The 13337-nt window shown below is 41.9% G+C and overlaps 1 protein-coding gene across 1 annotated transcript in view; it reads left to right on the top strand.

Moving 5' to 3' along the window:
• Positions 1-7266: 7266 nt before the first annotated feature.
• LOC308311303 (tetraspanin-8-like) overlaps positions 7267-13337 on the top strand; it is a 48370-nt gene continuing 42299 nt past the window's right edge. Inside the window, exons 1-2 of the mRNA XM_080757970.1 lie at positions 7267-7290; positions 8975-9121. The gene's annotated coding sequence lies outside the window, so the exon portion shown is untranslated. The remainder of the gene's footprint in view (positions 7291-8974; positions 9122-13337) is intronic.

Raw genomic sequence — 13337 nt, 5'->3', positions numbered from 1 at the left:
TGAAGGAATAAGATACAGTAATTGGTGGCTATAAGGTTTTCAAATAGTTTGTCACACAGTGGGGTATTAGCCCATGACTATAGCACATTTTTAATGAGCAAGAATTAAGTTTGAGAAAATACCACTGTATACTCAAGGCATGCATCATATCACATCAATGATCAATTACGGGCAGCTTCCAGGCACTAGTTACATGACCAGGAAGTTCTAAAAGTCTAGTTTCTCTCAAGGTGAAGGAGAACTCATGGTAGGCCAAAGCTCAGCCTTGTGTAGCGTAAGTAAGTAGTAGCCTTTGCCGAGCCATGAGGCCCATAGGACAGGAGCCTATCTCCTGTTTCTGTAGCGTGAGGCAGCTTGATGTACAAGTACACCCCCTGGACATGACGCTAGTATGTCGCAGGGACTTACAGTACCCCCAATCCAACCCTTGATGCTGAGTGTCATTGGGTACCATTTTTACAGTCTTTGGTATGACCCGGCCGGGGATTGAACCCCAACCTCCCAGTCTCAGGGTGGACACTCTAACCACAAGGCCACTGAGCTGGTACAGTGTAGCACAGAATAATGTAAGGCCTGTGTTTGTTTTGCGGCTAAAGCCGCTACTCCTACCCTTTCTTTGTTTCATTTGTCATCTGAAAAAACGGTACTGCGTTTCATTTGTAATTTATTTATTGATTCCAGTTTACAAATGAGGTGACCTACAATTAACTGCTGTGCTGTGACACCTTGAGATAACGGTAAAACAGTATTCATTCTATATGTGTTACATGTGTTGCCTTAATGTGGTTGGGATGGCTCGTATCTATGGGCAAGGGGGGCTCAGCCCTCCCTATCTTAAAGATGAGAAATTATTATTAAAATGTTTTAGAATAGATACTTTTATATTCTGGTATAAACTAAAGCAGCAACAGCATCAAATAGTTACAAGAAAAACACAAAATAGGTCAATATGGGCTGATTTTTTACAGCCCAAAATGCTTCCATTGGCTTTCATTTAATAGAGGGCTGTGCTCAGCCCTAATGCCCGCCTCTCAGACCGTGAGGTCATTGGCTATTTACCAATCACAGCACCTGCTCGTGTGTGGTTGTTTATGATATGAAAGAATGGCGGGTGGAAGTAGCCTATTTTAAATGAAATAAGTTTATTTACTTTATAATCCGTTTTGTCCCGTGTCCTTGGAGGGGAAAATTAAGTTAAGAGACTGGGAGCATATAGTCCATTTTGGATATAAGGAAAGGAGACAAAATACGTTTTGTGAGTTTGAAATTCTTGCTTGGGGCAGACAGCTGACCGCACACCGACGGACCCACAGAAAGGTATTGTGGTCTGCATTCATCTCACAAAGTTAAGAAACATAATCGCTGGTTTAATCACATTGAAAGTCGAGCTCTCATTGAGTTAGGAAGAGAGAGAGAGAGGCTGTGTTTTTGTGCGTGTTGTTTCGGTGCCGTGTGCGTGCGCACGTGCGTGCATGTGTGTGTGCCTTCACTAAGTTGCTTGCAACTTTGACTTTATTCCATTTTGGTCGGTGCCGTTTGTGCCAGTTGCGCGCGTGCGTGTGTGTGCGTGCATGCATGCGTACTGTTATTATTAATGACAGTATAAGAGCAGCTATCTGTAATGTTCAGTGGAGTGTTTGTTGTGGGCATGCACTTCTGTTGTTGTGGAACATTTGCTGTAACAAAGTATAGGCCTGTAGTAGTGTCATTGCTGTACTTTGATATCTGGAATATGATGCTATTGCAGTATTGCTGCAGGTTGAACTAGTTGGGTAGCATAGTGTAATAGATTTTCTGAGTAAGTATAGCACTGCATGAGTAGGCTACTGGGTTGTTGTGGAATGTGATGATGATGCTGTTGTTGCTGTAGACCAGTATTCTGTGAACATGCTGTAGTATAGGGTGAACAATGCATAGCATGTTTTTGTATTGAGTTGTACTATCGTATATTGGCCCGTAGCATAAGATTTCTTAGGCAGCCCCTCCAACCAACATCACCAAGAGCCACTACACACTGAGCAAGGTTCTCCTCGAGGATATACAGTACTGACACCATGGATGCCACCAGGATATATCTGACAAGAGGACCATACTGACACTAGGTTAGGATACTGAGAAGGATACTGATAGCAGCTTGGACTCCTCATCATGCACCTTCTATACATGCATAGAAGGAAGCATGATGTCAGTCCGCTCCCCCCCCCCCCCAGGTTGGCCCCTCTGAGGTGCGGGGAGATGCTGTGTTTGTGTCATAATTCTCTCACACATCAACTCCCTGAACCTCCTGAAGGCCAAAGACAGGAACCTTTGCTGCTATCAGAGCCTGGCACAGGAACTGGTTTTAACTAGCCAAATGACTGTTGCTGTCCTGTTTCCCTAATCTGCCGAGGTTATAGACACACCCCTTTCTTATATACGGTACCAACCAAAGTGCATCTTTCCCGCATGTTACACTGACCAGTCAATCTGAATCTGAACGGTCGTAGTCTCATCATTTGTACTGTTCATCTTATATTGGAATAAATCTGCCATCAGACCAGATCACTTTATTTCATTTCTTTATTATCTCATCGTATGCAATAATACTTCCAAACACCACCTTCAGAGCTTCAGCAACTCACACAACCCACAACTCAATGTGGTTACATAACATGGACAGTGTATGGTCCAGAATAACATTATTTGTATGCTAAATGCACCTCCCACAGCATGTGGGAGACCAGATTAAAACAAATTAAATTTAACGGTGTGACGTATGGTGAACTTGTACATCTGCTATTTTCCAATAGATGGCTTGTACCTGACCCGTGCTCAGAGGAACACTTTCTAGTTTTATTATTAATGGCTAGTATAAATACTATAATTATATTTGATCGATTTACAGCTTGTTTTTAACTTTCTTTAATATATATATAATATATTTAATATACGTGCTTCCTTGATTGGAAAGCATTTGGGGTCAACAGTTGTAGTTTTTACATGTTTTTAAATCATATCCGGGGGGATAATGTCAGTATATTCGAGTGAAATACAGACTTTGCTTATCCCATGTGTGTTTGTGTTGTACATAACAAACGTGTTGGTGGTAATTTCTAAATTACAGTATGAGTTCCCTGGGTCTTGTGAGAATAGAGCTTTTATCGAATACACTGAAAAGGTTTAACACTACAAAACTAAACATTCCTACTTAGCCACGACCTCCCACGTTGTCATAAATCTTCTCAACTCGAGCGACAAAAGGGGAGACCACACATGAGTCAAGGTTTTAACTACTTAATATATTGAACCCTCTATCTATACTTGGTAAACTAATACTTAGTTGACGCGGGCTGGCTCTGTACTTGTTCAGCTCAACCCGGCACTTAATTAGCACGTGCACCATTCCCCCCCACCACTGTCTATCAGTCCGTCTTGGTGTACACAACACCGCTGACCACTTTTTTGTCACACTGAGGAAGGCTTTACGATGAAATGCTATAGAGGGTATGCAAGTGATGACATCATCATCATACCCGGAAGTTATGTGGGATTCAGCAGGAATGCCTACTGAGTGGCAAAAAACTACTTTCAGGCCTTGACAACCCATATACAGCCAAACAGAAAAGTCCTATCTGTTTGTTGTTTGTATTAAACGACGTTAAACTCACTTTGCCACTTGATTTAGTTGATGATTTGCCACTCACTTTATGCAAGCGCATACTCTCTATTAATTAAGAAGTATAGGCCTACCAAAAAAAAATATATATATATATATATATATATATTCCGGTTGAGGGGTCAACCCTATGGGTCAACCCCCTCCCCGACGCCAGACTAATAATCACTGAAATAAAATATTCTGGCTAATCTGTTGTATAGTAATTAGATTGAATTCAGGTGTCACCATGACATTACGGTACACAAAATGTAAATGTAAATGCTACACAAAATGATTACCTCCCCACGGTGTGCGAAATCCTGGGCTAACGCTAGGACACAAACACGCATGTTTGCATGCACACATTGCCACATTGCTTCTCATAAAATGCATTCTCTCTTTTCCTCTTAAATAGCTTTAAGGTGGGTTGCTGTGGAAACCAATTTACTGTCGCTTACAGGCTACAGACACAGGGTTTTGTGTGTGTGTGTGTGTGTGTGTGTGTGTGCACGCGCGCGCATGCGTGTTTATGAGAGAGAGAGAGAGAGAGAAGGGGAGTGAGAGGGAGGGTGCATGGCATGAGAGAGAGAATGTGGGGGTGTAATTGCCTGCGTTTCAAGTTTCAGCATTCAAGAGGTTTTGTTCATCACATGCTCCCACATGTGACACCGAATGTTTACAAAACTTACAAAGACAGTGATCCTGGGACCTTTTTTACCTCCTTTATGATGAATTCCTGTTCTGTTCTTTAACTATATAGAAGTGTCTATTTGTACGTCTCTAAATGTTTTGATGAATTGAACATGGTGGACCCTCTTGTAAACAAGTGTAATGCTTCATTGGGTCGTCCACTCACAGTTAACAGTCTTTGTATTGAGTTTGTGCTTGAAATTTACTGTAATTCTGCAAACTGTTAATACCGGTACATATTTCAATCAACAAAAACACTTGAATGATCAACATTTCAGTCTTCACCGTGATATATTCTGCCAGGCGTGTTAAATAATGTCTAACTTGTATTCTAAAACTATAGGTGATAAAAGTATAATGTGTGTAAAGTCAAGTGTAGACATTTTAAATAATCTGCAAACTGCTTCAGTACTAGACCAATAGGGGGCACACTACACTGTTCCATGTTGTTACTGCAGATTGGAGAAAACTCCTCAAGGCATTTGGTCTACCCTAGGAGTATACACGAGTACTACTGTAGGCTACTGTACTTTACTTTGAGTACTAGTATTCACTGTCATTGTTAGGCTACATACCTTTTGTGCATGCATTTATTCAAAAGAAAATGTACTTTGTAATGTGTACTTTTGAATGCTTAAATATGTGTAAAAGCAACCATGTATGCATTTTACAAAGCAACTTTCACTTGTAGTTGATCATATTTGACCAGGACTATCATTCATACTTTGTCCACCCCTGCGAGTATTAAGGCGTGGCGGCTTAGTGGTAACTTCCAGTCTGGTTCCACCTAGCTGGGACGTGAGCTGGGGGAAGCTCACGTTGGGTCACGTAGTCCAGTGCTCCCAGACAGACCTTCTGCACAGTTGGGACTGTGTATTTGCCATTGTGGTGCTGTGTGAGGTAATGTTGCCATAAGCTATATTTAATGCTGGTGTTAAGACCATACTGGCTTTAAATAGCTGGCCACAATAGAGGCGTTTTATCACATGTCTTTTGTGATGTCCAAATGGGGGCTGATATTTTACTCTGAGGGTGTGGATGAGGGGCGCCCCCAATTTGGACCATGTTGTCCCCCTATCCCAACAAGCCACAGTTAATATTCTAATATAAGAGAGTGCAAATGGAACCAAATGGACCATTTCAATTTGTACGCTCTCAGAGTTACCATCGTTTAGCTCCCTCAAGGACCACTTTTGTTTTGAGAACCTATGTTCTATGACACATATCTATGATGTATGACTAAATATTTGGGCAAGGTCATGTTTTAAAACATGTAGGACTTCCTATGTAGAAAGTATTATGTGTGGAGATATACTTATTTGGCCTACTGGCAGGATGTATAATACATCTGGGGCTGATCTTTTTTAAATGAACCCCAGACAGACTGCAGACTGCTTCGCATTCATACTGTAGTAAATATCATAAACTTAATATAAGCTTAACATATATAGGTAATTTTGCTGATACCGATTTGACAAATTAAAAATGTAAGTAAATATTGGCAGATGCTGATATGATGCGCGATTAATCATTCATTCCTAAAAACATATACTGCAAGCAAACAGTCAATGCAGACCCATTTGAAGCATGTCTTTGATCTCTGCCTCACAGCAACACTAATATTGTCATACTCTGTCCAATCAGTGTGCAGTGTTTGATGCAGCAACTATAGAGGGTATGCACGTGACAGCATCATATTCGAACCATAATGCTCTGGTGCACTACCCCTCCTTGTGGAGAGGGGGGAGGCTGTGTGGAGGTGTGACTTGAAGTAACTAAAATATCTAAAACCATATATTACACACATCAAAACCCCAGGAAAGTTTTTCTTGTGTCCTAAACATCATTAAAATAAGATCTGATTGCCAAAGGGGGGAAGTGGCCCTTTGCTGTCAGCGAAGTCTACAATCACAACACCAGAGGGAGTTCCAAAAACCACGTTCAACCCTGATTCGGCTAAAAAGGGGGTTAAATAAATGTTGCTCTTATGCCACTAAAACGTGTAATGCCTGCCTGCAGTTCCAGCTTTGACCAGTAGCGGCCGGTAACGGCTTCAGCACTGGCCAGCCACTCTGTGGGCTTGATATGTGCAGCCACATAAGCATAGTGTGTAACCTAAGACAAGAGTGTATCTGCCTGAACTAACTTCACAAGCTACTTATCATTTTGACAATGATGTCCCCCTAGTGGTCGGTATGCAGAAACTCCTATATTAGACAGGTACACACCGGTGAAGGCCAGACGACCGAAAGGTTTGTGTTTCTGCAATGGCATCATGGATTATTAAAAACAAAACAAGTACCGGTAAACGTTTTTAATGATGTTAACAGTTCAGAGTGTGGTGGTTTCACAAGAAAACAGGACATGGCCCACCGTCACACCTCTTCCTGTTCACTTAGATAAGCTAACAGGAAGTCTGTTCATCCCTTGCAAAACAGTAGTGGTGGAAGAAGTACTCAGATTTTGGACTTACAGTATGTCAAAGTAGCAATATCACAATAGACAAATACTGTGTTACAAGTAAAACAACTACAGGTATTCAAATTTTTATTTCAGCAAAAGTGCAAAGGACTTGGCATCAATATAGGCTATACCCGTATACTTTTCAAAAATAGCCGATTTTTGAAACAAGCTACAAGCTCTCAACATTGAATACATGAAGGATAAATATATATTTTTAATGTTAATGTTCTTTTTACCCTGTTGTTTCTTGACCAGGGTTCATCCCTACAGTACATTCCTAAATTATAGTTGTAAATTGTGACATGATAGAGCGGCCTTTTTCAATTTCTAATATAATGTATTGTAGCGCCGCTCCTATGTGTAGTACTGCGCCTTTAAGGGTAGGTAAAAGGGGTGACCATTTGAGGCCTCATGTTTTGCCAGAAGCCTGATTTGAGTGTTTGTTGTGGACCTGGAGGCATGAGGTGTACAGACTCAGCCTACAACAACTACAGTACTTGGTAAGAAAACCTGAAACAAATGTTGCTGCTTTGTTTGATATAATCATTTTGATTATATGGGGATGTTTTAATTAGGGCATTTTATATTCCATTGACAGACTTCGGCATGGTGTGATGTTTTGTGAGGGGGAGCTGGGACGCTCCTGCAGTAAAGGGTAGGGTAATGGGCTTTTGACATTAGTCTAATTTATCCTCTGTATTTCCAGAGCTATTCCTACAACCTTTCACTGTTTTCTCAATCTTTCCATATTGAATATGAGGGTGGGTTTTACCAGATTGTTGTTTGGGCCATGTGGTGTTGAGGACATGGCACATACTGTAGGCCTACTGTATACAGTATACTGGGCCATTAACTATATTGCATGGCTTGGATTTAGTTTGCTGTGATTAGCCTACTTTATTACTTTATTACTTATTTTGGTTTTGCATATTTATATTGTTTTGATTTGTTTATTTGCTGTTTGTTTACTAGGCCCTAAACTGCCTAAAGCCTCCCTACACCCGCCCTTGGGCTCAATGCCACTTTTAGGATCATGATTTTAATAACCCCTCTTCTCTTCTGTTATTTACTTTATTTCAATATGAGCCCGTACCATATTGGGGAACCTTACCTTGTTCAGAAATAAGGGACACTCTTTACGCCTGGGCGCAGGCGTGTGCGGCAAGGCCGGCAATAAGTTGAAGCAATACGTTGAAGCAATACGTTGAAGCAATACGTTGAAGCAATACGTTGAATCAATAAGTTGAAGCAATATGTTGAAGCAATATGTCGATGCAATAAGTCGAAGCAATAAGTTGAAGTTTCCCTTCAACTTATTGTTTATATGCTATCCACAACTTTTGAAGTAGAATTTTGTTTCCAAATGAGCATAACAACATCAGCAGCCCATTATAAAATATATGCCAGCGACCCCCATAAGAGAAGACTTTTACACAGTGATTCTCAACCCATTTAATTTCAAGTACCAGTTTGACATGCATTAGTATACAGACCCCCATTTAATGGCATTTCTATCTCTCGGACCCCCAATTCATATTGTAAAATGGTCCATTTGGTTCCATTTGTACACTCTCAGAGTTACAGACCCATAAGGGTCCATTTGGTTCCAAACTATAATTTAGCTGGGGACCCCCTGGAACTCCCTGAAGGACCCCTGGGGGTCCCCGGACCTCACTTTGGGAACCACTGCTTTAGGTAGTGTGTGCCTCCCGCTAGAACAATTGTGCTGACTTTAATATTTCCTGTGTTTTGTTTTGTTCATTATTGTTAAATTCAGTGTTGACGTGTAGGGGCTATTTAGGAAAGTAAGGAACAAACTGCGTTCCTTATTGGTTCAATAAGGAGACGCATCATTTAATTCTCAAATAAGTGACGATTCTGTATTTTAAGGGACGCGTGGCAACCCTAGTAGGAATAGCCGCAATTTGCAACTCTAGAGTTGCAAATTGCGGCTAATGTAGGAAAACATTAACCATACCATCAGTTGAGTTGGTGGGGAAAAAACAGGTTAGACTTACATTGGTGCCAAGTACAACTATATCAACATCCGATTAATCCCTATAATACCAGTAAAACGCCTGAGGGCGAGAAGCGACCGAGGTCGCGCTGAAATAACAGAGCTTCTCAATACGGCGTCCTCTGTGAGACTGTGGCGGTGGCCCAATAATGCTGCTCTCTTTTCAGGCTGCACTGGTGTGTCCGTGAGGCGGTGGTGCTCCCTGGCATTCCCTGGCCAGGCGGCGGCAGTCTCCTCCGTGAGAGTGTGGAGGTCTCGCTGCTGGGGCAGATCGGCCTGTGCACGCATGCGCTTGGGTGACGGCAGACTGCTGGGTGAGTGCTGTCACTTTGGCATGGGATCAACTTTGACCAAGAAATGCACAGGTATATGGCCATGGTTCATGGCCATGGCGTGTCATGTCACGATGCGTGACCATATATGGAGACGTGGCGTGGGTGACTAGACATGATGTCACGATGCGTGACCATTATATGGAGGCGTGGGGTGACTGACAGACTGACGGGAAATGCACGTTTTCATAGTAAATGCGACCTGCAGTCGCAATGATATGTTCTTATATGATGATACTATGTCCTTCCACTGTAGTCCTGACTAGACTACAGTGTACCCGCTAGTACACTACAGATCCATGATAGCCCTATTCTGATGGTAATCATTTCTCTGTTTGTTAAGTACGTTTGTGGTGTGTAGAAACGTTTTGAAACATTCTGAATGTGAACATTTGTTTGTGAAAGTTTCTACATTTTTCATTACAGCAATGCATTGATAATCAAAGAAATGTATTTTGCGATGCTTAAAGCTGCACTATGTAACTTTCATCTTCTATCCCCGATTTCTGGCGCAATTGCTGACATTTTTACTATTGAGCTAATAGAGCCTGCCTGCTTGCTCAGGGGATGAATTGAATCTTGACCTTCAGGTGTCAGATCCTGTGTGTAGCTGAGACATGACCTTTGACATGATCTAAATGTCTCAATGGACAAAATGCAAACACCCCAATTGTATATTGTATTAACAGCCCATACAGATTAGACAAAAATACATTATATTCATTAAAGAAAATTTACATATAGTGCTGCTTTAAGTACAGTACATTTAATACAGTACATGTACTTTTGAATATATATATTTTTAAAGCTCTCCACTATCTTAACTCAAGTAGGCCCTACATATTTGACTGAGCAACTTTCACTCGTAGCCAAGTATTTGACCAGGAATTGCAGGATTATCTATATAGTTTTGACTGGGGTTGTATTAAGTGAGTCTTGTCCACCCGACAGAAATTATGAGGTTTCCGGCCTACAGCGACATGGTTAAAAGGTACCAGCATTTGGCTTATTGCAATCCACCCTGGTTGGTTAGTTAGCTATATTTCTAATGCAATGAATCTGTGCAAACTGTTCTACACATGGCATAACTGATACCAGAGAAACACAGACCTGTAGTGGACTATGTATTTCTACATTCTTTAAATCAGCTGAATAAATCCATGACAGCCTTGGCAACTGTACTGGACTGGCTCCACACAGCGCAGGCATCAATGCAGAATGGTCCATCTTGTGTTATTTATCTGTAAAGTCAGTGCTTTCATTACATAAACAAAATTAGAACGAAAATGTTTTTTCACATACTGTACATTTTCTTCAAAATCATAAATGTGTCCTAGTCATCATGGACAAGTCTTACCAGGGGCACTTTTTGTCAGGTTGATGACCCTTGCTTGGCGACACTGCATGGAGTTCATAAGGAAGCAAAGTAACCAAAACACAGGGCGTTATGGAAACGGATCAGAGAATGCCTGCAGTAGTTTTACTTTAGAGACACTGCACGGTTGAAAGTGAATTATTACACAATACACACTTCACTTTAATTTAGTCAGGAGGAAAAGCATATCGTCGGGCACACTTCACTTAGAAGCAATCATTTAGTCTGGACGGAGGAAAAGCTAATATTGTCGGACACACTTCACTTAGAAACAATCATTTAGTCAGGAGGAAAAGCATATTGTTGGTGTTGGGCGGAAACCTCATATAATAATAGCTCTGGCCAGTTTGGACCCCCCCCCACCACCTCTCTCTCTCTCTCTCTCTCTCTCATTAGCAGGCAGCAGGCACATCACTATCTCTCTCTGTTTCTGGTGCTCCCTACTGGTACTAATAAATCACATACTCGTGCTCATGACGGCCACATAGATACACACGGACATTGCTGGTTGTAGGAGTGGTTGCACCACTCAAAAATCACACACTTTCAAGTTAAAAGAATAAGAAAACGTATTAAATTATTAAAGTGTTGTGAGCTTTAAAACATGGTAAATGAGGTAATTAAGGATAAGAGAGTAAAACAGTTTGACTGACGCATGTAGGTTTTAAGGTGACTAAACAGTTTTTTGATCATTAATGAATTCACCGTCTCTCGTCTGGAGAGGACAGAAAGGCAGAGGTAGGCAAAAACTCTTTGTCTTCTAAAAGACAGCTAGAGCAAGACAGTATCTGTTCACAAAATGGAGTCTTGACAATAGGCTTGAGAGCTTGGCAAGCTTGTCAAAATAACGCAATCTGGCAAAAACCAAGGCTTAAAGCTGCAATCCTTAAAGGTATATTCAGTGATTTCACTTAATTCAAATATCACTTATTTTTTTGTTTTTTTGTGATAATCCTCCCTACTATAGAGTTGACCATATAATGAATTCCTCCCTGTCCCCAGTTAACCCCTGGGGACAGGGGCCTTCCGCCAATCATGCTCCAGCGGGGGCGGGCCTTGGTGTGCATGCTGTTGGCCTGTTGCGTGTCCCTCCACTGTAGTGCGTGCCGTGCATGTGCACATGTTGTTACCGGGGAGGACCGGGGGGTTTTCCAAATCACTGAATGGTCCTTTAAATTGTACTACAACTGTAAGGAACCCTTGTCTCTATGAGAGCCCAAACATTTTCCTAGAGAGAAGGCAAGGGAATCCCTGGAAAGGTCAATTAGGCAGTAGCAGTAGCCTACTACTTGTCAAGTACATGTATAGGTGGGGCAGTCCTAGCCTGGCACACTGGGGTCAGGGTGGTCAGTAGCCTGGGCAGCATTCCTTTTCGGGTTTATGATCCGGTGGGGAGCGGATGATATCGTTACGTCATGATGTAGTCATTGTTTTGTAGTCATCAGGCCGGAACCCTCAATCTGGAACTTTCTTTCCCTGAAACCGACTTTTCCCAATAAAAGCCGCAGGCTACGAGAACGAGGCACACTTTTATTGTCGTTCTTCCGGTTTGAGGGAAACGAGGTCGAAAGTATGTGTGATAAATCAGTTTATCTATCCATGCCCTGTGTTGTGATCTGAACACTTCTCTGTTGTGCACATTTTTGCGAGCCCTCAGCCCTCTCCCTCCGCCTTGCTACCGAGGTCCTTGCTACACTCGGTATGTGTTCAGGTCGGACTCAAAATGCTGCCCACCCAATCAGAAATTTGGCAAAAAATTATTCTCCATAACATTTGTTTGCGTTGGCAGGACGCGCGTTTCCCCCACCGCCCTGTGATAGTCCTATATATCTGACACAAGGCGAGGGTCACCTAACGGATACTGTAGGTTAAAATGTTTTATTCAGTATAATACATCCCTGATTGCAGCTTTAAATACAGTTCCTGACAGGCTTCGTTGCTTCGTTGGTAATTGTTTGCAGGTGGACACTCTGGCAGGGAACAGCTCCAGTCCACGCGTGCGAGCGCACACACAAAGAACTAGGTCACACTGTGGTAATAACACTATTACAGACAGTATATTATACACAAATACAGTGCGTTTCAGTACGAATCGTCTTAGTCCTCTATGAATCGTCGTAATCCTCTATGAATCGCCATAATCCTCTACGAATCGCCGTAATCCTAATATAGAATGTCACAATAAACGTGCATGGTCACGGTGTCTCGGACCACGGTGACAGGGACAGGAGGAGATGCAGGCTTTTTCCATCATGTAACTATTATTTCCATATGTTTGGTCGTATTGCAGTTGTTCATGTCGCAAAAACGAGGGCGAGGCTTGATTTCATATAGGGCGTGCCATTGATTTCAGGTGTCACATTTATTAACGCTCTGAACGAAATTAAGGAAGGATCAGCTGTTTGCGATCACTTCATAAATGCTGTGCCGACGTGAGTGTACTCCAAAACCGACACTCGAATTTGAGGCAGATTTTACACTCCATTGATAAATGAGGGCCTTAGCGTACGTGCTGTGCATCTTTTATTTTGTACTAGTCCTTACCTGTTCTGAATATATGAACAGCAAATGATGTTCAGTCAGTGTGGGTAATGTGATGTAATAGATCAAAAGTACTGATATGGGGGGAATTGTTTACAGATGGTCCTGGGAATTTGAGTTGGGCACAAAAGTAATGCTGCAAATTTGGTGGTGATATTCTGCCCGGAATGTGTCGTTGGTGAGATACTGAGCCAGCGTTGGTCATTGCATCCGTCTATGTATTTTTGTCATTGTGTTCCGACGGCACGGGATCTGTCTTCCCCGGATTATAGAATTCATATG

This window comes from Protomyctophum bolini, assembly GCF_963924005.1.
Source record: "Protomyctophum bolini genome assembly, chromosome: 23".
Taxonomy (NCBI): domain Eukaryota; kingdom Metazoa; phylum Chordata; class Actinopteri; order Myctophiformes; family Myctophidae; genus Protomyctophum; species Protomyctophum bolini.
This window is presented reverse-complemented; position numbering and strand designations above follow the sequence as displayed.